The sequence below is a fragment of the Bombus fervidus genome, chromosome 13 (genome assembly GCF_041682495.2).
Source record: "Bombus fervidus isolate BK054 chromosome 13, iyBomFerv1, whole genome shotgun sequence".
Classification (NCBI taxonomy): Eukaryota; Metazoa; Arthropoda; class Insecta; order Hymenoptera; family Apidae; genus Bombus; species Bombus fervidus.
This window is the reverse complement of record NC_091529.1, coordinates 5,191,137-5,218,042: the sequence shown is the minus strand read 5'-3', so window position 1 is coordinate 5,218,042 and position 26,906 is coordinate 5,191,137. Positions and strand designations below refer to the sequence as shown.

At 41.6% G+C, this 26,906-nt stretch overlaps 1 protein-coding gene across 4 annotated transcripts in view; it reads left to right on the top strand.

The window, feature by feature from the left end:
* Window positions 1-26,906, top strand: part of LOC139993810 (uncharacterized) — a 179,349-nt gene that overhangs the window by 83,908 nt on the left and 68,535 nt on the right. For 2 of the 4 annotated variants that reach the window (XM_072015884.1, XM_072015881.1), the window contains exon 1: window positions 11,031-11,310. The exons of 1 other annotated variant lie outside the window; for it this stretch is intronic. The gene's annotated coding sequence lies outside the window, so the exon portion shown is untranslated. Of the gene's footprint in view, window positions 1-11,030; window positions 11,332-26,906 lie in introns of those variants that run through there. One more of the 4 variants, XM_072015882.1, reaches the window with a different exon arrangement.

Here is a 26,906-nt window from a genome sequence, read left to right as displayed (position 1 = left end):
ATTTAATTCGGCCGATGCTTTTGTTTCCTACCGTACACGGTGTAATTCAATTATTGCCCCGGCTGGTACTTCGATTCAGCTGATGGGAGCAATAAGCCGAGCCGTTCGTTTGCTTAATTCTTCTCTTCTATCGATAGTATCGGTGCAATTCCGAGATTGCTCGTAGTTGCTTCTAAGCTCACCGCTTTGTGTCATACGGTTGCTCGATCGATGATCCTTTCTTTTTTTCAATTAATATCGCTATTGTTAGCCTGTATAACAATATTATTTATTATTCTTGGCGAATGAAGCTTGGAGTGACGTTTTTTTCTAAGAACAGTTCAGTGTTGGCCTCATTCAATGGTTATAATTAAGTTGAAGCCTGTGAATGAGAGCCATACTGATTTATATTTTTAGTTTGTAAAACAGGAAAACGACGATACGAATATATATGTATCAACTATACGTTTGGTATTGTGTGTTATTTATGCTTGTGTTTTCCAACGACTACGAGTTTTATATTATAGAAAATGACAGATATGCTTCGATGAATTTATCGGTAAAACGGTACTACGGCTTATCGACAGAAGTTCAAAAGATTATTTTGAATAAACACGGTGCTTGGCTCTCGGTAGCAGGCGGCACGAAACACCCTAATTGCCGGCTACATAGTCATAATCGTTCCTTCGATCGTATCCTTCTAGCAATTTTTCTCGTTAGACTCACAAGATATTAAATTATTCTCCCATCGCGTGCACCTTACCATTTACTTATTCTCGACATTTTCAAATTCCAAAGAAAAAAGGATAGATCGAAAGAAAAGCCAATGATCTGTGAATTCGCGTGTCTCGCTACGAATGTCAGTCAAATTTCGAACTGTTTTTAACGCATACACATTCGCATTATATATTCGCGAAACTATGAACGAGCAACCAATCGAAAACGCAAACGACAAGGCCGCTTGCCATCGGATTACAGAAACAAGTTCCCAGGCGAAGTACCTTGAACGTGGAATGTTTGAAAGTCACGAACAAAGAAGTCGACTTTTTGTGCTTTTTCCGCGCGGTGTTCCATGATTCTGTAAATATAATAGGAATAAAAAGCTGCGGGGTTGAGGCATCGAGCGTGGAAATAAGACAGTCGATGCAATTTCAAGGATGGTCGTACACGTGTCCTTGACGTTGTACTCGGAATTCGTGAGCGCTTCAAGTTTAGCCAAAATTTCACCTCGATCCTTCATGCATATCCACGAGAGAGGTCGGCTTGCGTCGGATGCCAGATGCAAATGCGTATGCAATGGCCGTGCATACGTGTGTACGTATGTTATCGGCGTCCAGATTTCGGTCGTTTACCGGCCCCGTTCTGTATATCCGCGTGGTGGAACGCATTATATATGATCCGACTACCGAGTACGCGTTAGATTGTTGCGATGACGTATGCGCGAACCTGACGCGTATCCTTGACATCGATGCCGCCGAAAGCGCTAGCGGCGAACTTGCGAGAATATCGCACCTTTCGCCTTTCGCCTTTCGTCTTTCACCTTTCACCTTTCATCCTGTATCTTTAATTTTGAAGTGAATGGTTTTTAAAGAGGAAGGCGTCTGCGAGGATGGTATTGAAGAGTCTCGTGTTTGCTGCGGTAAATTTAGGATTTAGGACTGTGGAACATACTTATATTAGGTCTGTAAGTATGAAACCGGGATTTGCCTATAGATGGCCCTAGCTGATAATGTAGTTATCACTAAACTGCGTCATTGATGCCAAAAGTCTTTGTTGACATCTCACAAACATTTTCGACTCAGAACAATACAAGTTTCATACAACAGCCTAGTTTGTAATAGCGTTGAACATGTCGAATTTTGTGCCTGGAAATTACGATTTGCGGACAGCATTGATTTTCTGTTACCATTTGAAGAAAACTGCTGCAGAATCGCATCGAATGCTTGTCGAAGCTTACGGTGAGCATGCTCTTGGTAAATCACAGTGCTTTGAGTGGTTTAAAAAATTCAGAAGTGGCGATTTAGACGTGAGGAACGAAGAACGTGGAAGACCACCGAAAAAGTTTCAAGACAGAGAATTGCAAGCATTGTTGGATGAGGATGACGCTCAAACGCAACAACAACTCGCTGATCAATTAAACGTGACACGAGAAGCCGTCTCCATACGTTTGAAAGCCATGGGAAAGATCCAGAAGGTGGGAAAATGGGTTCCACATGAACTGAATGAAAGACAGCAGGAAAACCGAAAAACCACTTGCGAAATGCTGCTCGCCAGATACAAAAAGAAGTCATTTCTCCACCGAATTGTGACCCGCGATGAAAAGTGAATATATTTTGAGAATCCTAAGCGTAAAAGATCATGGGTAGCTCCAGGCGAACCACCGACATCGACTACAAGACCAAATCGCTATGGACGGAAGACAATGCTCTGTGTTTGGTGGGATCAGAAGGATATGATCTATTATAAGCCGTTAAAACCTGGCGAAACCGTTAATACTGAGCGTTACCGACAACAAATGATCGATTTGAATCAAACTTTGCGTGAAAAACGACCAGAATATCAAAAAAGGCAACACAAAGTAATTTTACTTCATGATACAGCAAAACCGGTCAAGGAAACGATTGAAGCGTTCAGTTGGGAAATACTTTCGCACGCGGCTTACTCACCAGACTTGGCTCCGTCCGATTACTATTTATTTGCATCGATGGGACACGTACTTTCTGATCAGCACTTCACTTTCTTTCTTTCACAAAAAAGCGAAACTTTTTTTGGCGTGGCATCCACCAATTTTCAGACAGGTGGGAAAAATGTATAGCTAGCGATGGGCAATACTTCGAATAAAATATTTTTAATCATTTTCATACAATAAACGTGTATTTTCTATACAAACATTCCGGTTTCATAGTTACATATATGGTATTCGGACGTTTCGGAATTCTGGTAGCGTTAGGGGTTAAAAGGGATGGGTTCGACGTTAAGGAATTGGATTTTATAGCACGTTGATGCGATGAAGTAAAGTTTAATAATTTGCTAAGATAAAATGGATTAAAGTGTACAGTTCCTTGCGAGTTGAAATCAAATTTGGGGTTTCTTGTGTTAGGCAACTGGATCCTGCGGTTTCCTGCGTTGCGACCATTTTCAAGCGTACAGTCGATTGTTTAGCAAGACTTAGACGGTTCATTTGAAGGCTCGTTAACACGTTTCTAGATGTTTTGTACAAATTATCGATTTATTTAATTGCGAATGAACTCAGGCATATTCCAATTTTCTATATCATTTTTTATTATATAGAACATTGAAATATTATTATCCATTCCACGTCTCTTGACTCGCTGGCTACTAAGCCTGCTAACTGGCTGCGAATTCTCAGTAGTAAGATGCGTAACTTTCGACTAACTATATAATATATGAAAATAAGGAAATATAAATGTTTCCTTATTTTAAACTACTGATAAAATAACATAATTTCATGCGCATTTTAAATGTTTCAGAGACATGTATTAAATAGTATGTTTGATATAACGTTGCAAATTAACAAAAATTTTTACCTGTTTGACAATTCACTAAATTAATTTGATAAATTATTTTGCAAAAGGAGTCAGATGTATAGAAAATACATCTTCAAATTTCAAACACGAAGAAGAACATAATTCGGACGTGTAGTTCACCTGATAACGTTGTCGATAACGGCGTCGTTATAATCGAGCTTCATCAAGGTGTCTACTGACAAACTAATATCCATCATACGTTGTCAAAGTGGTGCGACGAGCTGCGTGACTTCACGGAACAGGGTTCATTTGAGATACAATTAGGAAGGATTAAATTGATCAAGCAATCTCATCTTCAAAATATTGTCACGCCTCTGAGTTTTCCTTCAAACATTGAAAATCTGGATGAAATTAAATCGATGTCATTGCCGTTATATTTGGACGCTCCAATGGAATTTAACGATGTAATATAATCTCGAAACGATTTCAGATAGAAAACGAAAACGTATCCGATCATTTGCAACGATCGAACTGAAAAATTGTAATCTTTGAAATGTTTTCCTAAATTCGTTCATTCCAAGGTATTATGCAAATAAAATATCGAGCTTGGCCACACTCGATATATCGAACGATACGCATGGCGAAACGGGAACGCAAATAGAAGAACTACCTGGACCAAAAATATCCATCCATTGCCGAATTTGGAGTTGTAGTGAATTTAAACTGTCGCTTTTACTATTTTATATTCGCTCGTCCTGTCGTCCTCTTTTTCAAACATATTTTTTTCACGCGTTTTTGTATCCTCCCAATTGCCACATCATTTTGCTAAATGCGATTTAACGTAAAAATGTTCACCACACCTTTTATGCGAATGTGGAAATCTTCGCGTCTAACAAATAGCGGCTATAAAAGAGAGGGAGAAAAATATACAGGAAGCTAAATGGAACGATAAAATACAATTCTCAGTAGGTATCGAGGTTATTGTCATTCGCCATATATTTTTTCGCCACATCGCGAATCATTGCGCGAGTTTACCTTATGTCGCGGCAATTTATCCGTAAAGTGTCGTCGTGTCTGCTGAAAGCATGCTAAATTAAACACGAATCTTCAAGCAGATCGAGTCGTGAAATTCACCGTTAGCTAAATTTCCCAAGTGTTTTCGACGCAGTTATTCCCCGAATCCGTTGCCGTTACGACGAAATTTCGCGAGGGGCAATCCGTGTTTCCCGATATTTGGCGCATTAAAATTAAACTTCATCCAGGGATACAAGCCTACCGCGTTTAATGTACTTTATCGGCGCATATTCCCATGGAAAGTAAGGAAACTCGAAGAAGTTTCGTCGACGAAGTTGTGCGCGGCGTTGGCAAACGAAATTTCATGGGCGCCAAGTCGGTGAATTTATATTTATAGACGATAAAACGAAAGAAAGAATGGGAGAAAGGAGAATGAAAAAGAAAAGATCGGCCAGAAAATTAAAATCGTTTCATTGTCTGGGTGTAGAGATAATTAAGCTACGTGAAGATTTAAGTAGAAGCTTTGGGGACGCAAGAAGACGCGAACGCAAACGATTCCCCTGTTTGTTAAGGATTAAGGTGTTCCAGTCCCGTAGCATCTTACGTAATGAGGCGACGATTAAACCCTGCTGTTTGCATCCACATCGTAAGAATTCGCTCGTTTACGACGTTAATTAGGCGAATGAAGATTTCAACAAAACTATTCAATTTGCTTTGATCTAACTAGGAAGTCCACGTATCATCCGTTTTTCGAGTACGATTCACTATATCTGGCCAATTTTTTGGATTTTTTTCGTTAGAAAAGAACACAGCTTGGAATGTAACAGTTTACGCTTGGAAAATTGAAGGTCGAACAGTGTCGCGCAAAGGCATAACGATAAAATAACAATGCCGTAAATATTTATCGTTCACCGAGAGTAAATAAATACGCGCAACGGCCATTTCATATCCACAATAATCCTCAAATATTGATTAAACTCCGAGGCGCGTCAATTTTACATGGTAATGGTGCTAAATTGATTAGCTTTAAACAACGTAGCCAGCTGCATCCAGTTAACAAAAAATTGCATGCGACACCAACATAAACGACGAACAGCGTGACATTTTTTTCAATACAGCCATCGGGGGACGGTAATTCCAATACGGAAGAAGCACAAGTTCCTATAGTTCTCGTACGAAGAAGGAAAAGAAAACGAGAAGAGGAGAAAGAAAGAGGCAACTAGCTTGAATCAACTTTTAAACGAGTCTCGTTGCGCGATCCAGTTCCAGCGGTGAAACTAATCAAGAGAAGGCGGCCTGAAGATTGCCTTAAAACCCGTGCTCTCCAGTTACAAATCCTTCTTAGGCTGGTTGTTTCACGCCTTGAGAAACAACCGCCAGCGGAGCGGTGCTACGGTAATCGATATAAGCCATAGGATTATCGCAAAGTTCTGTAGAGCGCATTCATTGGCCGGTGAATAGCGAGATGCGAACAGCTGTTTGATCATGATCTCGATGTGGCCGTGTATTTACTGCTTTCAGGTTGTTTTTTCCGTGGCTTTCAGAGATACGTTGCTTTGAAGCCTAAAGCCTGGCAAAGAAACGGTACACCAGCAGTGGCTGCACCGTCAGTTCCAACACGTCGTTGCAATCGAACGCCTCCGATGAGAGCAACGATCCTTTCCATTTTCCCCTATGCTCTCTGTGTTTGTCACATAGAATGCATTCGTGCAAGGCTCGCGGACTCACTCGTCCAATGTTTTGCTCGTAATTAACTCGTATATCGAACGTTTGATGTGCTCGTGAAGTGTTCGCTAATATTTCAACTGTCTTAATATCTCTCGATGACTTCTTCGTGTTAACGTTTTATAATATCGCGAATCATTCGCTAATATTTATCACCATCCAAGCAATCAAGTAAAAGCATCGTACTTCATCGTTCGAGTATCGATAGCAGCGTTAACTTAATGATAAGGAATAGCGAATCACTTGTTAACAGAGAGAGAGTATTGTTGGCAATTTTTCTTCGAATAGAACTTCCAGAGTTGATGAGAACAGTTTGCAGCTCGAACAATGGAAAAAAGTGAATTTTGATTGACGTACAGGCTACATGCGCTTTTTCTCTTCCAATTTTTCCACGTGAAATGATTTCGTTTTTGCACGTCTATGCTGGCTCGTTTAACACGCAATTTGCTACTTCACTAAGTTTAGTGGAGCTTCAGCTTCTACGATTAAGTAGATCATCTTTATGTTCTTCCTCGCTCTAGAGTTTTAGTATACGCATGACGAGTAGAATATTCCCTTCATAGTCAGACATCTCGGCGAGCCGAGCCGACAATTTATCTCGATAGACATTTTTTTCTTCGTTACAGCGCTAATGAAATTTTGAAATGTTTCGTACAAGACACGCGATACGAGCGTAAAAAAATTCCTACAGGCGTTCGAACATTTTTATGAAAGATTGTAAATCAAGGCATTAGTCGATCGTAATCCGCGGTATTTCTCGCAATAGCAGATTTGAAACAGAAGGGGCCGAGTAAACGGCAGGGAACACTAAAATTCTCCTTTCCTCGAATTTCGCGATCGTAAATCACTCGGAGGGTCGCGTCGCGCGCCGTTACCTCGCGTCGCCGATTCGTATTCCACGATATATTTTCGATCTCCGGTCGGCCACCTCTCGCGATCCCCAAGGATCCCCATTAATTGTGTCGGCGTGTGCGTGCAGCCAGGCCACGAGCTAGCTCTCGCGTCACGGCCATTTGTCACGCGGCGATCATCGAGCCGCTTGAAATCAAGGCGTCAAACCGCGCGGCTCTTCTTCTGCCCTGCGACGGAAGTCTGGCAAAACGAACGCGTCCGCTCGCAAATCGCCGCGATTTATGGTCCGTGTTACGTTTCCTGAAAAACTGCTTCACACGCGATCATTTCCTGTAACTGCTTCGCCGCGAGTTTCTATCTATCTGTCATTCTATCTTGCTGCTACCAAATGATTTTACTATGCTCCGGGTTCCATAGCTGAGTTGAACAATGTTTTGTGAGAACGTAGAATGGATTACGATAATGAAACTTCCGGGAATTTTAACACGAGTCGTATGCTACTATTAATCATACAAAAATCTTTAGCATATTTTCACTATTATCTTTTTGTTATCTGGATCTTTAGTTTCGTATATTCTTTTTAAAATCTACGTTCTGCGAGTTCTGTTTGTATAAAATTTTCTTCTATAAACTTGAATCTACTTACCACGATCTTTTGAAGTCCTCTTTCTCTATATCCTCTGCATCCGGCGATGACAGTGCAGCGGGGACTCGATATTTCACTGAAAGGGAAGGAAAAACGGAATATTATAAAATAGAGGAAATATGGAAATACAAATTTTGAAATTTGTTGATTTTGAAATCGCAGCTTTATGCCTCTTATAATTGAAAGAAATTCGTGTAATAATTATTCTAATCTAATCAACAATACAACGTAATAAACAGGCAAATATTGTGAAACGTGTAAACGGTAACAAACATCCAATTCTATAAACCGCTCTTCCCATTAACTTGTCACGAGAGGCTTTCAGAAATACGAGATGCCGATCGTTGTAAAAATCACACGGGACGTTACTACGACGCAAAGAATTCTATTGCAAGGAATTTCTAAATTTCACGCGCTCGGAATATCTTCTTTGATGAACGAAAGATGACTAGACGATGCGACGGTGTAAGTCACCAAAGTATCCAAAACTGTAATCTAATCGATGCAAGGTCTAAGACCCCGCCTTCTCCGTCATCGAACTTGACGTATCGTCGATACTTTATCGATTCTGCGAAACTCTCCGGTAGAAGCAGTCTCCCAGCTACCGACTTTAGTCGATGTAACGTACGTATGAACAAAAGCCGATCGTGGGAAATGCACGATATGCGATCAAAAAAAAAAAGCGATTTGCGAGGAACAATCGCGATTGAAACGTCAGTGTGAAGCGCGCACGGCTTCTCATCTTGACGAACGACGCTGTAATGTCGATGTTAATCGACAGACACCGCGTATTCGCATGATAAAAGTTCGTGTATACGTCGCATCGATGAATCGATGTATCATAATAATTGCGCGCTGAATATTTCACGATCTTTTCCATTGATAATAAAACAACGCGGTTTTGAGGCTGCTTGTTTTGTCGGGTCGTTCATATTGTCCTGTCGCGTCTCTCTCGACGAATGGGATTTATCCTGATTTCGATCGCGCAACGGCGAGATTCGCGCGTAAAAATGCTGTTACTCGGCCGTTTTATCGTCCTGAAATTCTGGTTTAACGCGGAAATGAGCCTGGGTCCGCGATCGTCAATAACTTGAGAGAATTTTACAGGCTTCTGTGCAACATAGTGCTCTGTGTATCGGTTCTCGTCTGTGTTGAAAATAGCTTCTCCTATATGCGATGAATATTTTCGTTAATTTCTGATTTAATCATATCCGTTGCGGTGCGATAAAGCGAAAAGCTTCCGGATACGTTCGTAATTCTTTGAATATATTAATACTTGCGCGAGTTATTAATATTTCTATGGATTAATTGTAAAATATTGAAGTATATTTGCACGATGTGTTTTATAAAAAGAACAAGAATAGAAAATAAAGGCGACTTATAATCTTGGTAGCTTAAAAATCTTATTTCTCACAAACCGTGTCTTTCTCTGAAGCTTCAACGGATATTGGAATAATTTAATTCGATATTAAACGTAGAATTTTCTGAATAAAATATCCTGAAGTTTCGAAACGTTTTATTTTCAACTAGGTGTTTAAGTGATGAAACGATTCAAAACGTCAGATGCGCGATGAAACTCTTCAAGAGAACAAGATAGCAACTAAGACGAGAATAATTGAAACGATGAGGAAATAAAACCAGAATAGAATATATCTAGCATGGTAGAGCTCAGGCAGGAATGTACAGTCGCTATTAACTCGGGTTCGTGTCTTCTCACGGTTAACTTAAACCTTCGTGATATGGAAGACACGCGGCGTTCTTTCGTCTCCGCGAAACCCAAAAAGGTTAGTAATTGCATAATCGTGATTCTCTATAATTTCGCGTTATCGTGTAGCTGATTGCGTCTAATAGCCGCTATTAAGGGCAGAGATTGACCGGATAACCGATCGAACAAAGCCAGAAACGTTTGGCAAAAGTTAGAAGTTAAGAACCACTTAAATCAATACGACTCGTCGTGCGTGAGTTAACGCGTAGTGACTCGAACGTGTTAAGCAGCTGGAAGTGGCACAGATCGGATGATAAGTTAGGTCGATCGACCAACCAGTGGAAGAAAAGCGTTGAGGAGTCGTGGAATAACAAAGGGACTGAGTGACGCCAGACAGACAGGCAAATATTCTTCCGTGAGAGACTTCAAAGTAATGGGAATTGCGAGTTGAACGGGACCGGTGCATCAGACAGGCTAGTTTCTATTCTACGACTTCCTGTTCCGCTCAACTGTTTCCTCTCTGCCTCAGCGTGGTTAATTCGATGGAGATGTAGTCGAAAGAACCTTTGCGCTGGATAGTTTTCCGGCTCGTTGTGCGGCGATCAGAAGCCAACACAGATTCCAACAGGGCGTAAACTTTTTGCTCGGTGGATAAATTATCAGGATCCGGATTTCAATGTGCCGCAGTGTCGATCGTGTGACTTTAATTAAACTCCGCTTGCAATAATTTGCATGCTACTTAATGTTGGGGTGTGAATTCAATGCAATCTGCCGCGTTCGCTTGTCATAGGGCAAGTTTCAACGGCGTGTCTATAGCCCACACTTACGGTAATAGAAGCTGCACTCAGCATCGCCGCAGCATCGTTGGAATTTCGCGAAACTAGATTTCAAGCAGCCACGAGATCAAAGTGTCATTAAGTCAATTCGATCGTGAGGAGGAAACACGCACGAGGAGCCTCGACAAATCCCACGACGGTACGGGATAATGATCTGAATGATAATGCACACTGCCAAAGCTTCTCAGAGAAACTTAAATCCAAGGGCGTATCTAACTCGAACTCAACCTCCTTCTGCCTAATTTAGGAACTGCTCCGAGCACCTTTCGGATTCCCGATGAAAAAATCACGAGAACGCAGTGAAAGATATCTTTAGGACGTCGGAATTGAAAGAAAGGAAGTACGTGACTCGACTGTCTTCCTTCCTCTGCACGGCTCGGTTCGAAGGTACTCAGCGTCCTACAAAATGGTCGATAAAAAACGAGCGACGTCGGAAAATTTACATTGAATGCTCTCTCTCTCTCTCTTTCTCTTTTCCTTTCTGTAGGAAAAGTCCAGTTAGCGAAGTTTAGTCCTCGACGGCGGATCGAACCGAAAAGTTTTTCCAGTAGACTCAAAACACGAGTGTGACTCTAACATTCAGCAATGCTGGCCTCGGAGAAAACAGAGGGCCGACGCGAAGAGTGGCGAGCAACAAGGGAAAGGGTTGTTCCGGCTAGCGATTCTACCATGCAGTCAGCGAACCACCCCGCCATCCAGCCGGTCGGCCAACCACGCAGTAGGGAGAGTCAGCGACGAGTCAGGCGGCCAACCGAGCGACCGACCGTGCGCCAGTCTAGCGTGGGCGCACGTCGCGGCAACACGTGCACCTTCGCATCGTCGATTTCTCCGTCGTCGATCGACGCTGTTCCGTTCTCCGTCTGTCGGTTCGTTACGTCGAGATCGAGATTTAACCGCGAGGAATATTAATTTTCTATCGTTCGCGATCTCTTCCTTGCTCCCTTTCTTCTTTTTTTTTTTATTTTTTCTTAAACGATCACGAATCGATCGTCCGAGTGGATGGTGCTGTGATTAATCTACGTGTGTACGCGAGTTTGCTCCGACCAACCGAGGATCGCTCAGGAGGTAATGGTTCCATTCGATGAGGTATCGATACTATTCGCGTCTTGCGGATTTTCTGTATAAACGTGATTTGATTGAGTCAAGGAAGCTATCGAAACTCGACACGTGCTGTGCAACTAATATAATTCGTGCTGCGCGGGAATAGAATCCAACTAGCCGATGTTGTTTCGATCCAGGGGCGAGTTTGTCAAAGAATCATGGCGAACGCTGCCCGTTGTCGAGGATTTTTATTAAGAAGCGTGTAAACGGGCAGATTTTGGTTGGAAATGCGTGTGGTAAACGAAATTTGCGAATCGATTTGCGGTACTCGAGTGGAAAAACCGACTCGCGTGACACGTTGTCGCGGTTTTTGGTTCAACTTGGTTCGCATTGGACCTCGATAAAAGGGGGAAGGAGCGACGCGGCGCGACGCAACACCCTGTTTGCGGTATCGTGACGCGTTTCAATTCCCGACTTTCTTCCCTCCTTTTCTTCTTTCTCCTCTTTAAAGAGGATGTAATGCTATAGTTGGAATTTCGCGTTCTTTCGCTTTTGTGACAAGTTTCGTGCTCTTGCTTTACGACTCGGTGCTAAAGGCTTTTCACGAGTGTAACCGAGATCCGAAAGAAAATAGCACGAAGCGCAGAAAGCAAAGCGACCCGCGATTCGACGAAATGGTTGAGTCGTACTACTTGCCTCCGCGGTTTTTCTATGTTTAAGCGTACTTGCGGTTGCTTTTTCAAACTTTTTCCACCTATGTTCGACTATATACTATACGTGCACAAGCATTTCACGAGTATAACCCAGAAATCAATTCGGTACCGTTATTACACGTAACGTCTGATGCCACCTATTCGCCTATGCTCGACTCGTACTACTTAACCGTCCTAATTTCCAATTTGTTCCCATTAGAATTATAATTTTACAAAATTCATCGTCATCCTATCCTTTCTTTAAGAATTAATGACGCACGTCAGGAATAGATCCGATCGTTTCAATCGATCGAAGTTTAATCGCTCGCTAACCGTTCCATGTTTCTTTTTTCGTCTCTCGGTTTTCAACAGAAAATAATTACATCGCGTGATCGGGTCTTATTAAACGCAGCTAGGCAACAGAAATATTCCGAGTAGTACCTTCGATTCGTTACACCCTCGATACTGGCACAGTTTCGTGACCGTATTCCCCGCGAGTTTCCTCCACTTCATACTTTTTCCTCATCTGGATGTTGCTGTTTAGGATTCCCGAAACTTTTCTTGGCGTTTATCGAGCACAGAAAGCGATTCGTTTCTCCTTGAAGAATTATTTCGATGGCTGTCACGCCGTGCCTGGGACCGTGTTATCGAACCGCACGCAAAAACGCAATTCTCGTGACAACAGACTGGTCTTTTCTTTCATTCGTTCTTTCGATCCAAACCGAGTATCGACTGACTGGCCCGGCTAAGCCCGAGCAATTAGAAGTATCGGTTGGTCCGAGCGACGTTTCGAGCCGCTCGATAGAAGGGAACGGAGGTGAGTCTCATCCGATACCAAAAAGTTGACGTCGCAATTCCATCGACGACGTTTTTTGCTCGTTCTCCGTTACAGTCGATACGTCTATTCACCGTTTGCGTTCATTTTGAATGCCCCTTCGAGATTAGAAACACAAATCACTGCACCCTTCGCGCTGCTCTATCGCAGTGAAAACGGAGCTGAGTATTTTCCTCGATCAAAACATTGGCTCCGTCTCGTGAAAGAAAAATGTGCGGCACGTCACTCTGAATAAAGTTTGATGAAGCTTGTAGAGACCTCTGGATATTCTTTCCTTTGCAGAATCTTGCGAGAATATTAGACAGACGTTGTTTTTTCAAGCTTGTTTTCGCCGTAGATTGACTTAGAAAATAGCCTCACGTAATTTTATAAATTAGTACGTGAATCTAACGTTTTACGTATTTTATGCACGTTGATTTGCTTCGAAGAAAGTAGCGATTTTTAGCAGCCTGACATTTCGTTTCTCGATTTAGTAATTAGAAGGAAGCAGACTTGGAATATAATAAGGAACGTGCTAAACATATATCCAACTGAAAAGTTTAGCAGCGGTCTCGTTTAATTTTGGAAATAGATGGGACAGATATATATATATATATAGTAATAAGGGTCGCGTTGCTGTTAAGTCTGCTCCAAAAGTAGAGTAATGAAATATCTTTATCAACGCTTGTTACACTCGGTGTGTACCGGATGTCATGTTTCGCGTGATTCATGGCACCGAGCGCGTTATTGATTCGGTCGCGCCCGCAATTCATGAATCATTTGCTCGAAGAAGTTTCGACGGAATGTTTGTAAAAACATCGTTAATTATTAAACTTTCGTGAACCTGGCGTATTGTGGCCTCTTAGTTAGAACTCGAAACAACTGCTTTCACACGATGGATTTGTACGTGTTTTTTCAACGTCGGTAATTTTAAAATATTCCAACTAGTAAAACTCGGTACGGTCAATAAAGTTTTCGGAAACTTGCAGCAAATTCTATTTCTGCTCGATCAAATATTTCCAGTTGCGCGAAGAATAGAAATATTCGAATAATTGCCGAAGAATGGATCGACAGTTGACGCGAGAGATCAGATTTCTTCTCCGTACTTCCTGGTTCGAAATTATTCATGGAAAGAAAAGAAGGATCGTAACGACGTCGCCGTAAAATAGACTCGATGTTACGCAGGGAGAAAGAGAGAATTACGAACATAGATCAAATAATACGACAGAATTTTATTTCGTAGCAAATTAATGATATTACAGCGATTTATAGCTACCTCGGTTATCGTATCTTAAAATATTATAACAAATTTAGTTCTCACTGTGTTCCACGCGGTAGTAAAAGCAAACCGTACACCGTTAATCGACGAAGATCGTAAAAACACGGGTGTAGTAGGAAATTTCATTTTAACATTTCGTAACGAGTAATTTTCGCCTGGGAACACGCGTTTCTTTCGATGAAAACTTTCGATGCGTGAAACGTGAATTTCTCGCGATATCGCCTCCGCGATAACAATAAATTTCTTGCGTCGTTTATTTCTCGCCGCCTCCGCCGACCTATACGAATAAGTGCATTCATGCAAAATTTTTTAACAAATTATCATTTCGTTCAATGACGCTATCTTTCAAAGTGATCAAAGTAATTGAATCTCTCTCTCTCTCCTTTTTCCTTCTCTCTCTCTCTCTCTCTCTTTTGTGTGTAAAATCAATAGAAAAGTAGAAACAAAGGAAACGAAAAAAAATCACAATGTTAATGAACAAACAATCCAGTATAATGGTAATTACAATTACAAATTAATCACCGACATTCGTTACAAACATGAAATGCTACTGTTTAAACGGCAATGATTTACTCGCTAATTATAAATATTCAAACGTTTTGCTGTGGTCCCCATTAATTTACGTGGAATGTTCTGCGTATATTATACAAACGAGATATCATTGAGTTCTCGTTTTATTTCCTCATACGAAAGGTGTTACTTTTTCAAAATTTACGCTTCATTCAACGTTATAGAATCTCACGTCAGCTACTCTTACGTAACTTCACCATCTGAATGTCACGTTTTATCAGATTCTGTCAAACTAAAATTCACCTCGATAATAGAAGAAGTACCTTCTCCGTTGTTAGACGAAAAATACATGGAAAAGTCACTCGTCATTCTACATAAAAAAAGGAAATGAAACAAAGCGATACAAGCGTGATTAGTTCGCGAGATATTTGAAACGAGTGTCTTCATGGACGAAGACACTGGAACGTAAAACAAGAAAGTTTACGACGACATAAAATGCCGAAACGTGTTTTATTTGATAAACTGATGCGTTTCGCGAGACAATGCACATGGATGTATTGGATGCACGCGTGCACGTTGATAAATGCCTCGAAGCAAAAACGAAGAAGCATCGTGGAACAAAGGAGTCCGGCTCGGCGAACCTCGAAATTAATGTTCATCGAAGAAACGTAATCGAACGTGGTTGGTATCGGTAAAGGAATTACAGGCTTGCAAAGGTGAGGAGGGAGAGGAGAATTCTGTGCCGAGGTTGTGTAACCAGATCAAATGCTACGAGTCTCGATGGAGCCATTCAAGCTTAGGTTTGCTCCGGTATCGTGTGCACAGAGGCATGAAACAGCGGATTTGTCGTGTACACGTCATGGCCACGGCAATGGATCCTAACTCTTCATGGTTAATTGGAAAAATAACCCTTTGACAGATATGAAAATAAAGGGCGTGGAGAAAGAGTGTGCTTGAGACATCGATGAATCCTTTTTGATACTCGTTGCTGACTTTGTATCGATAAAAGAAAGTTCTACCATCGAGGAAAAATTCCGTGGTGTTTCCACGACGATGCAACAAAGGCAAACATCCAAGAATGCGTCGCTACGGTTTTCTTAGTATATTTCATCCAGTTCGTTTGCCAAGAAAAAAGCGAGAAAGCAAATATCGAGCGGAAACAAAGTTTTGTTATCTCGCTATCAGCGATTCCCTGAAAAGGAAAGGATTTATTTTTTAATTTCAAAAATTTCGTGGTGATACATTCAAATTGTGCGATGTCTAATGTGATAGGATGAACAGTAACTACATGGTGAACATACACGTGGTGAAACGAATGAAAAAAAGAAATAACGAAGGGAAGAAGGATAGGAGGAAGAAAAGGACAAAAATGAAATGAAAAAATAGAGAAGAAAAGGAGATAGGAATAATTCTGGTCTAGTATCGATTGCCAATTTAAATGATAATCCCACGAAAGACGGCGATCCTGTTCCCAGCGCCGTCCGCGCTCGATTTCGATGATAATATCGGCCGGAAAAGCGGCCTCGTCGTTTCGACACGAAAGCGAGAACACTGCATTCGTTATGTCAACGACTTCAAAGAAATCGATTCTTGTTTTTATATTTTTCCAACCATCTGGCAAGATTTCACGAGAAATTTCCGAATCGTCAGACAACAAGCATTATTGTGAAATTCCCGTTCCTTAATTACTAACAAGCTTTAGAATCACGTTCTTTCTTGAGAAAGAGATCGTGAACAAGGGAAATTTTCAATGGCACGCTATCGATTCTGTGAAGCATTGTTTTCCCTTCAGTAAAAATTATAAGGAGCTTACCAAGTGTAGACACGTTGCAGAAGGGCAGCCGTGGTAGAGCCACGAGACAAACAGAGTGGCGCAGTGAAAAACGTCATGGTGAATTCCGTCGACTGACAATCGAGCTATTACTCGTGGACGGTACGAGAAATTCGTTAAACCGTGCTCCATTCCGTCCCTAGCCGGCATAAAGGCTTCGCTTTAAGCAATTCGTCTCTGTTTACAGAAAAGGCTATCCCGTTGCGACGAAAATCTCAGACGCGAGAATTTGCACGAGGGTCGCAAGTAAATAGGTTTGCCCGTTGGTCTCTACCTTTGCGCGCAACTTAAAATGGCGGTCCATCGTCGCGTCTCCGTGAAGAATTTCTTAATTACACCACTAGACGGTTCTTTTCTGCGAGCCGCTCGTTTCCAGACTATTATTCATCGCGGTGCTGGTTGACGAGAATTAGCGATAATATCGAGGGCATTATCCCGCTAAAAGGGTCGTACCATTGCGATCGTTTCTTTCTCACTTGAATACGTCCGCACGTACGTGAACGTGAAATTGATTCAAAGAGAAGGAAAAGAATTGTTTCTCTGTTAGCTCTGAGTTTCTTCTACGACGATTCACACGCGGAAACGTTGAGAAATTGAACCTCTGGTTCGCGCTTCTTCGTTACACGAATCGCGAGGATGCACATCGCAGACACGAGAATCATCCCCTGTGTCTTGTTGGAAAGAACAACAGTGATGTTTATCGCGTTAGTGTGAAACGAGTTTTGTATCAGACGGACGATATATCTTTTACTTTCGACTTAACCTTTGACGTGTTTGCGACAAGAATTTTTTATCGGGCTAATCGCAATGATTTTCGAACGTTTATTTTTTACTTGATTTTAGAGACAATCATTATCTTATGGTTTGGGTAATTCATTTCGCTAACCCAATGACTTATTCAGCTGTAATCCACAAATTGACTGGTCATGTAAATCCTTGCATATGACCCAGATACTGAATCCTTAGTTACTGCTCAGAGATATCTCCGAGATCGTATGACTCAACGTCTGCGTCTGTTTCGAATCGGATAACAGAATATTAATTATAATTATAATTATACACTGATGATGGAGATCGTAGAATCGCCAAATTGTCAAATATCTTTCCAACAAATTATATAATAAGTTTCTGTCAGTAGTAGAGATTTCTAAAACGTTAAGTTAAACTAGTTCAGTAAAGTAATACAACTAAATATTCATACAAATTCCAATTTGCATAAACATTCGTAATGTAGCGATGCTTTATATTATAATTGATATTCGTAGGAATGTGATCAGATGAGCGAGAAGTTTTTTCGATAACGTGGTGCGACGCAAAATATTCAGCACCGTTGCTCTGAATGACGCGGGACGACAAAGGCGTTGCTTCGTTCGACGTCAGATATCGATGCGATATTGTCGATACAGCTGTCACGACGGTCGACATCGATATAACGGCTCAGGGCTGTCGCGAAGAATTCGAAATCGTTAAATCGGGGTCTATTTTCGTAATCGAAAGATAGCTGAAAGAATCGCTGACTAAACATAAAATTCCATTCGCGTCCTTTTATATCGACAAAACGAGCTATGCGGAAAGGGAGTAACTTTCATGAGAGTAGGATAGTTATTAGGAGCAGGTAGTTTTAGTTGGCCTAGTTACTTGCTCCGTGAACACGATGGGTTTCTAATGTCGACCGAGTTTCTAACTAACTGATTAATTCGCTCTTCCGCGGCCAGTTCTGTCTGCTTTATTCACTGTCAAAGACCGACTTCTAATGTTAGGGACGGATCGTTTGCTGACTTATTCTACTCGTGATCGATCGTTATTGATCGTTCGAGTCAGGAACGTGTTGACCGACTAATATCTTGAAAGACCTGGGATTATAGCGAAATGATAATTCTCTTTTGCTATCAAGATTCTATGAAGCTTTACGAAGATTAACTTCGAGAGATGAGCTGACTTACACAATTATGATTTTCAACCAGACACGTGTAACTAAGGCTACTTGTGTTCTAAAAGAAACGTTTGTAACTATGAGTTGGGAGTTTTTTTCAACGTCAAAATCTTAGATGACTCGAAAACTTATCGAAATATAAAAAAATACGAAATACATAAGACCAAAATTTTTGACAGATTTCGCAAAACGAATTTTTTTTATATATATTTTTCGGCTGAACGATCAATCATTTCGACTAGAACCAAGGGGAATAATAAGATAGTATAAAATTAATCCAATAGGAGAGGCTGAAATGTGCGATCGATGACACTCAGGGAAACTCATAAAACAGAATGCTCGCTTGCACTCGACTTCTCGCGATTCACGTCAGTCCCATGATTTTATAACGAAATTTTCATCCACTTTTACATTTTTGCACTCGATTGCTACAAACTGCGCAACTCGGAGCCAACCGGCATCGGATACTGGTATTAAAAAAGAGGAAAAACCCATTGAAATTGATTGACGTGATTCGCGGCAGACGAGATAGAAGAGACATGCCGTTTCGATAATATTTTAATACCACGTCGAGAGAGACGTAACTTCGCAGCACGATACGAAAAAATTATTGAAAATCGATGGAACGGCTTCGAGTTACAGCCTCTGCTTTCTAACGATTCGATCGAGTACGTGCCTCTCGTGTTGTGTTCGCGTACGTGTTTCCCATTTTATGTATGGGGAAATCACAGCGATCTCGGAGCGCCATAGGAAGCAACGTGACACCGCTACGATGCGCCGTTAAAAAGTAGCTCTCGATAAAACCCTTGTCGTGGCACACGATTATTAATTACCGTTACATCATGCGATGGAGCAACGAGAATCAATTACACGAAAGAATAGCGACTGTAGCACGGGGAAACGTAAAAAAATTCCCCTAATCGATGAATAGGTTTTACGTGCACCGTTGTCCAACCCAATTCTCTCGAAATCGTATTAATTAACGAAATCTTCAAATGAACGCTGCCGCAAGGATTTAGCTACTTTACCCTCGAAATTTCCACGGAGATCCATTTTCAAGTTGATTCAATGCACTTTGACGAGATATCCTGCGGGAAGTAAATAAATGAATTGAAATTTCTATTGGGAAGACGCTCGTACTGGAAGCAAGTGTAACGTAACGTTATATGGCAGCTGGGTTATAAAAGTTAGGGAAATTTTCACGCATTAACATATTATAACTTTGGACCAAGCCCCAGAGACATTGTGCGCGAGAATCGCGAATTCCTTTTAACGCTGTCCCGCTAAGCTCCTAAATTCGTTTTGAAATTCGCGGTCGGAGAAAAGAAAATATCGGGTTTGACATATATTCAGGGGTAACTGGAGATTAAAATGTACTTTGAATAGGCGAGAAAAGAATTTCAGCATTGTTATACGACGCTTAAACGATCCCGGTGTGAGACACTGAAGAATGGAGTCAGATAGAACCTGCGAGACTTATCCTGAAGAAATACGAGGTAATCTAAATTATTTAACATGGCGGAAAGATTAAAACGATTACGTATCCGCAGGAATGCTTGATGGTAGTCCGCGTCCTACACACGTATTGCGCCAAGCAACGTACCTATTCAGCTTCGTTAACGCGTTCATTAAATTTAATGTACTATGAACACGACGTGGCGAAGTGTGGTAAGAGTGATCCAAAAATAACGAACGCGTTCTGAAAGAGAGCTTTCGCCTCGATTTATGGCACGAAATCATGTTAAACTCTGAGTCATGGATCAATGATTCCGAAAATGAAAATTGCTAATCAATAGCTGATTTAAACACGCTGGTACGATGAACAATGGTTCACAGATGGTTCGCAGCTTTAACAAGACGGTGCAGTCAACTTTGCCCGAAGTAGACCAAAATAGGATCGAAGCAGGGTCGTTTTACGATACCAGTTAGAATCGATGAACACATGGAAAGCCACGTGATTCAACGTGGTGGCATCTTCTCCACCTGGAAAGCACACCTTTGGGGTCGTACGCCGTCAAATATTCATGGCAATCTGGAGATTCTCGCAGACTCTAGCCAACTATATTCAGAACTAATCTGGCAAGCTCGTAGGCTGTTACGTTTCCCAGCGAGTAACTCTTGCATCGAATTAAGGGCGGAAAAGAGGAAGACAAAGAGGCCGGAACAGAAAAACGAGAAATTGAGCCAAGGGGAGAAAAAGGAAAATTGACGAACGGAGACGCCAGAAGACAGAGGCGACACACGTGCGATGATAATGACAAAGGTAAACGCATAGATAGCTTCGCTTTCCATTAAATCACCGAGACCGGATATGCTGCTGGCTTGAACGCGCGCCCGACCACCCGTTTAATGTGTACACCCACACGAACGCACGAGCTGCAACGTGGTCGCAGTTAACCGTATTCCGCGGCGGCGATACAACGTGCTCGATTAACGTCGAACGTCAGGTTCCTTGGAAGAATTTGTCAATGAAGAAAACGAGCCAGACGATCGCAGAATTTTAAGTGTGCAACATGTTGCCGGGTGCCAAGTTAGGTGTAAAATGATATATTATCGGCCATACATATATCGACACTTTCAAACTACTGGAAATATATGAAACGTTTGTACGATTGAATTCAATTGGAACTCCTTTAATACGATTAACGAGAAGAATGAAAAATTCTCATAAAATAGAAAATATAAGGAAAATACTGATCTTTAAAAATGTTGGTCGAATTGCACCGAATGTGCAAATACGGTAATAGAATACATTCAGTAAGTAATTACCAAATACTATTACGTACGATGGTATACGTTTCCATGTTGTGGATGCAGCAACGTGGGGAATAAAATAGATATCTGCGGCGATGTAATCGCCACTGCATTTATGGTGAAATAGGAGTAATTGTTAATTTAGACCTGCAGTGGATTACCATCCGTATGTGACAAATGTGGCCAAATTGATAAACGAGATAGGGCAACAGGATGGTAAAGTGAGTCGAGTGGTTGCGAAGCAACCTGCATCGATCTCGGATGCTTCATGCAAAAAAGTTTCAACCGCTTTTCCTCACCAGTGTTGTTTCCATCACAGTAAATGCGATTTTGGAAACACAAGTTCTGATAAAACAAAGCGAAAAGAAAGGTATTGAAAATTTTCCATAAAAAGGTACGAATCTTTTTAAAAAAACGAAAAAGAGAAGGCTTTGACGTTGTAAATCTTTCGAGAACGCCGAGTCAAGAAAAAAATGTGTAAACTTTGTGGACACAGGAGAATACTGATGAATGTATAGAAATATATTCCAACCTAAACTCCACCACGTCGATGAAAAACGTTGACAAAAAATCATAAAAACGAGAAAACAATTTTGAAACTTTACAATATTTCGAAAAATATAAAATATATCCAATCCCGTACATTACTTGCAAAAAATTGTAGAAGAACTAAAGAAGAAAAAATAGGTTGAATAAAAAATGTTACAGATTTTGCAAACGTGCCGTCGGTCAGAGATTGTACAAATTTGACGCTATGGAAAGGAAATTAAATGAAAAAATCATGTTCGATGGTCGCGTCACTTGACGATAACGAGCACGTTCGGCTTCGTTATTTATGTATTCGTCCACGTACCAGTTGTCGACAGGCTTCGGTTGAATTTAAAAAGTAACGACGTCCTCAACGAGGAAACTAATTTGATTTTCGTTGTCCACGCACGTTTTCAACGATGACGGCGCGATAAACGATCGGATTTCATTGAATTTTAATAAAAGTTTGTTAAATCACCGTTTAATATCGATCTACAGGCTTTCATATCCTTCGACACGGCAGGTCTACCGTCTGCAGCTAAAAAACTACAGATTTCCCGTACTGTTTTTCCACGCCGTGCCGCACCGTCTGAAATGATTTGCACGTTCCCGGCCGCGCACAGGCGTCGGTTGAACGCGCAAATTGGAAAGCGACAAACGGTGCGGCGCCCCGATATGCATAAATCACGGCCAGATTCAATAAGCGAACTCATTGTTCCGTCAACACTTAGCTGCTTCGAATTGTTTGGTGCTTTCTGTCTGGGGAATTTCGACTCGTATCTCATACGCGAGAAAAAACGATGTGTAAGAATTGGGTAACTCGCGAATTGTCTGCTTTGGTAAGAGCGTAATTCTTGAGTCGTGTCAGCGAAAGGTTAGTGCACGACTAAAGGAGAGGATTGTTTCAGCCAATAAAAGGTAGAAAGCTTCTTTTCGTGTTGAGTTCCCGGCTTTTAATAAGTTATTACAGCCGGCCTTGCTGCGGAATATTCTCGAAGCTCGGTGCTTATATTTTTCCCTCTTTCGAGCCGGAAGACCATAAAAATCGCAAGTCAGGCACAATCTCTCGGCGAGTCGTATATTCGCGGCTCTGTTCGTCGTTCCGACGACAATCCGCCGGGGAAACAGGCGAAAGGCAGGGAACTATAATACGAATTCCCATTGTAAATCCGACCAAGATCCTTTGGAAGACGAGTAGGGCTTGCACCGGGTAGGGGATGAAAGACAGTCGAAAGACCTGCTCACCTCTTTCGCGCCGTCTATCGAGAATGAAGTCGAGAATAATAAAGAAAGAGAGAAAAAAATGAAGAAGAAGAAGGAAAAGGAGAAGAAAAGAAAAAGACGCGGTCTGTGGAAAGATGGAGAGAAGTAAAAAACGAAGGAGAGAAAGGAAAACGGCGGAATCACAGATTTAATAAAGGCTGCTTGGAGGCGCGCTAAGCGAAAACCGATTTCATTATAATGTACCCCTACCAAGATCCATCTATTCCTCACGGATGCTGACTGCCGCTAGATTTTGCCTCGTCGTTCTGCTGTTTCTGCCTCCAAGGCCTTCCATCGTCACCTATCGGTTTCTTCGTCTCACTTCTAATTTCGTGGTTCGCAAGAATGGGAAAAATCATGCGAATAAGTTGCACGGTTACTTGGCCAGCCTCGATCCAGCGTTCGACCGACCTCCGAAACCAATACTTCCTCTTGTAGCTCATCCGCCGATAATTAAGAAAGTTTTCTCGAGGCCACGATTTTCCGGAAAGTTAGCGACAGTGGTGGCAAGCGTAAATATACAGGGTGCGGCAAATATCGTTCGCTGAACGTGAACAATCCGTGCACGAAAGAAACTTACAACTTGAAACAAAGTTCTTGCTTTTCTTCTTGGTGAAGTTTTTTTTCTCTCCGCTTCGAAGCTTTTATCGTATACGTGTACTTTCCTGCGTTATGATTTTCATGATTTTCACGGTGCAAACTATCGAAAATAACGGGCTTGACGTTACGGAAATTCGCAAATCAAAATATCATTTATCAACACCAGGCGAGCGATTTATCCGCGCAGAGGCCAAACCGTGTCGTGAAATCGCATACAATAAAAACATAGTTTGCAACGGTGATAGTTTTGGTCGCATCGTGTCCTGTTTTCGAAAATGTTCCGCTAGAATTGTAATTCCCTCTAGCCAGTTCACCATCGAGCTGTTTGAACGTACATTTTGCATATTCATGCGATGATCGTAGAAATTGCACCCGTCGTCCGGGAAATTCTGTAATAGATGAAGCTGCTAGCCAAATGCGAAGCTGTCTGGAGGATAACGACGCAGTTTCGTTCCTTCCAACATTTTGACCGTCTTCTTATGGGACTCCGCTTATCTATTCTGATTTAGAAGATTGCAAACGAGTCGACTTTATATTCCAACGATTAGGGATCGACCCTACAAATATTCATTACACATTTTGTTACATCCTGTATATAGATAATAAGCGTTATAAATTTCTTTTCATTGATGAATAATAAATCTATACATTTCTGAACTAAACGGCCAGATATTTGGCCCTATAAAAGCTGGTTAAGCGAAAGTACATATACTGTACGTGAGAAACGGTGTGCACGAAATTGACTTTACGATTCCTCGTATCGTCGTTATGCAAATATTCCTTCTGAACGCCGCGTCGCGCGGTTAAGCGTTGTAAAAGTCAACGAAAATATCGATCTCTGGCAAATATTGAAATTGCAGTCCTTGCGCCTACATGCATAATTCAGCACGACAAATTATAGGCCGTCGGTATTTCCGATATGGTACCGTAATGCGGATAAGATTTAAGAAACACTGCCTGCCGAATTATAATATCAATGGTATCTCAAACATTTTTGCTAAACTTCCGAACCATCGCCTATCCATTTGCATAATTTCTCCTCTGCCAGTGACGAAGCGAGCCACATTTTCTTGCCTGTCCGACGCCTGAGCCTTCCAAAACGTAGGTATATCCCGGAACTGAAACGTTTAAACCGCAATGAGGATTAGTCAGGAATGAACAGGATAACGTTACGACCTGAGTTGCTAGAATTACATACTGCCTGAATCCTGGCGTCCATGTATTTTGCGCACGTTAAACCGGAACTTACAAGACAAGTTAAACACCGCGAATCCACCAACTTCCGATAGAAGTCAGAGAACGGAAAGAAACCTGTGGATCCACCAGTGGATCACACAGATTCCGAGATCTACGTGAGCTCGACGACTACAACCCCTTGCTTCGTCATATCGAGTGAAACGCGTGACAAATTAAACATTACTGGGTTTAAATTACGTATAATATTTCCATTCAATTTTTCATTCAAAATTTCTATATTAATCATAAAATTGGTGCAAATTCATGTTTTTCAATTATAGCGAAAATTTTAGACGTCACTGTACCTTGTATATTTCATATACCTCTCTGTATTATGCGCACTCTGTGCATTTTACACCTTGAAATTTCCCATAAGTACATAAGTGTCCGCAGTTTATTAATTACTGTGTTTTAAAATCAAATTAAAGTTAAGTTTAACGATTGCACTAGTAAAACGAAACATAAAGCAAGATTAATCGCTCTCACAATTTATACGCCCTCCTTCTCCCTTAACGTAAATCCTAAATATCTGCAAGCTGTCTTTAAATTCTTCCGAGTCATTGCTCTTTACATAACCACGTGCACCACTTGATTTGTATAGAGCACCGTTAGTTCTATTTACGTCGTAATGAGAGCCTCGCTGCGGGCTACAGCTACCACGTGAAAGTCGAATAGTCGACAATGTGTGTAGGAGGACACGTCGGTCGATGGCCGACAACTTCGTCCGGTCTCGCGAAAATAGCCATCCGGTGAAAAAGCTGGGAGGAACATCCGTCGGTCGACTAGGTCGGGTTAATCCAATCAGAAACTAATTTTACGCTCGCCGAGTCGGTTATTATTGGCCGTGTTGCACGTCTACGAACCTAAACGACTCTCGTTGCTCGTCGCGCGGAGCTGGAATCGAGCTGAACCTCGGCAGTCGGTGAAACACTGAATCGTAAGAGGCAGGCAAATGAGATTTGACGGATGTCCCGGCGTGCAAGAGCTACTCCGTCGCATTAGTACCGGCTGTCTGGCTGTCAGAGGGGCAAGAGGCGTGGTAATTAGTCGACAGGAACTTTGACGTCTCTAGACGGATCGCAGCGTTGCCGGTGCGCGCTCTCTTTGGCCCGGTTTACGTGCGCGTACGACTGAGCTACTCGCGTTTCATGGGAAACAGGAGATGCAGGCAGATCACAAGGGTCCTTCGTTTTCGCATTTTCAACTAGTCGTTCAACGAAATCTGACGGAAAACGTCATGCCCGGCGCCTGTCGTCATCCCTGGAAAAAACGCGAGTGTTCTTGCTCGGTTGACTGACGAACGAGCTTTGAAATCGTCGAGGACAATTAGCGATTCTTTAAATACCATCCTTTTCTTTCTTTTTTTTTTTTTTTTTTTTTGTTTGTTTAGTTTGGCCCATTTTTAACCGTTTAATCGGGAAGAGCGAGTTAACTTGCTAATCGAACTGACAATCTTCGGGATATAATATTCACGTCAACTGGATTACAAATATATTTCGTTAAATGAACGTAATCCTTAAACAATTGAGAAGATAAATGCCTATAAATTTGTACTACTACGCTATTTCGTCATAACAACTTTTATAGATGGAAGACTGAAACGACGATGCTTCGTTAAGCTTTTAGCCGAAAAATACACTTCATCGTGCGCATCAGGGTCTAAGCTGCGTCATAATTCGATGCTTGGTAAAGTTAATTGAGCTGTCGGTTAATTATCTTGTAGTTCCTCGTTAAAGGATTTCCAGTCTCGTTCGACGTGAGTGGGACTCATCGGTGATTAAATAGAACCAAACGAGTTAATGAATAAAGAACGGTTCTCGGCAGTTTGTCACTCTGCATTTCGTTGACCTAAATGTTAAGATGCCAACACTTTCACGATCAGATATATTTCAGATGGCACTTCTGGCGTCCGCTTAGCATGATGATTAATGGTCGCCTCGTTAACTGGGAAAAATTTTCCGATGGCTGGGTCGAATCAGATACACTACGAAATCACTCACACATTTTGTTCTTAACAGGATGGTTTGTAAATTAATAACGTATCGAACATCAGCTGACGTTTATTCCTTATCGCGTCATCCCCGTGGCACACAAAGACATCGCAAACAATCGAATAACAGAATATTCGTATAATAGAGTTTCAGATACTCCACTCTAAGTCCTTAGGTAATTTTGGGATT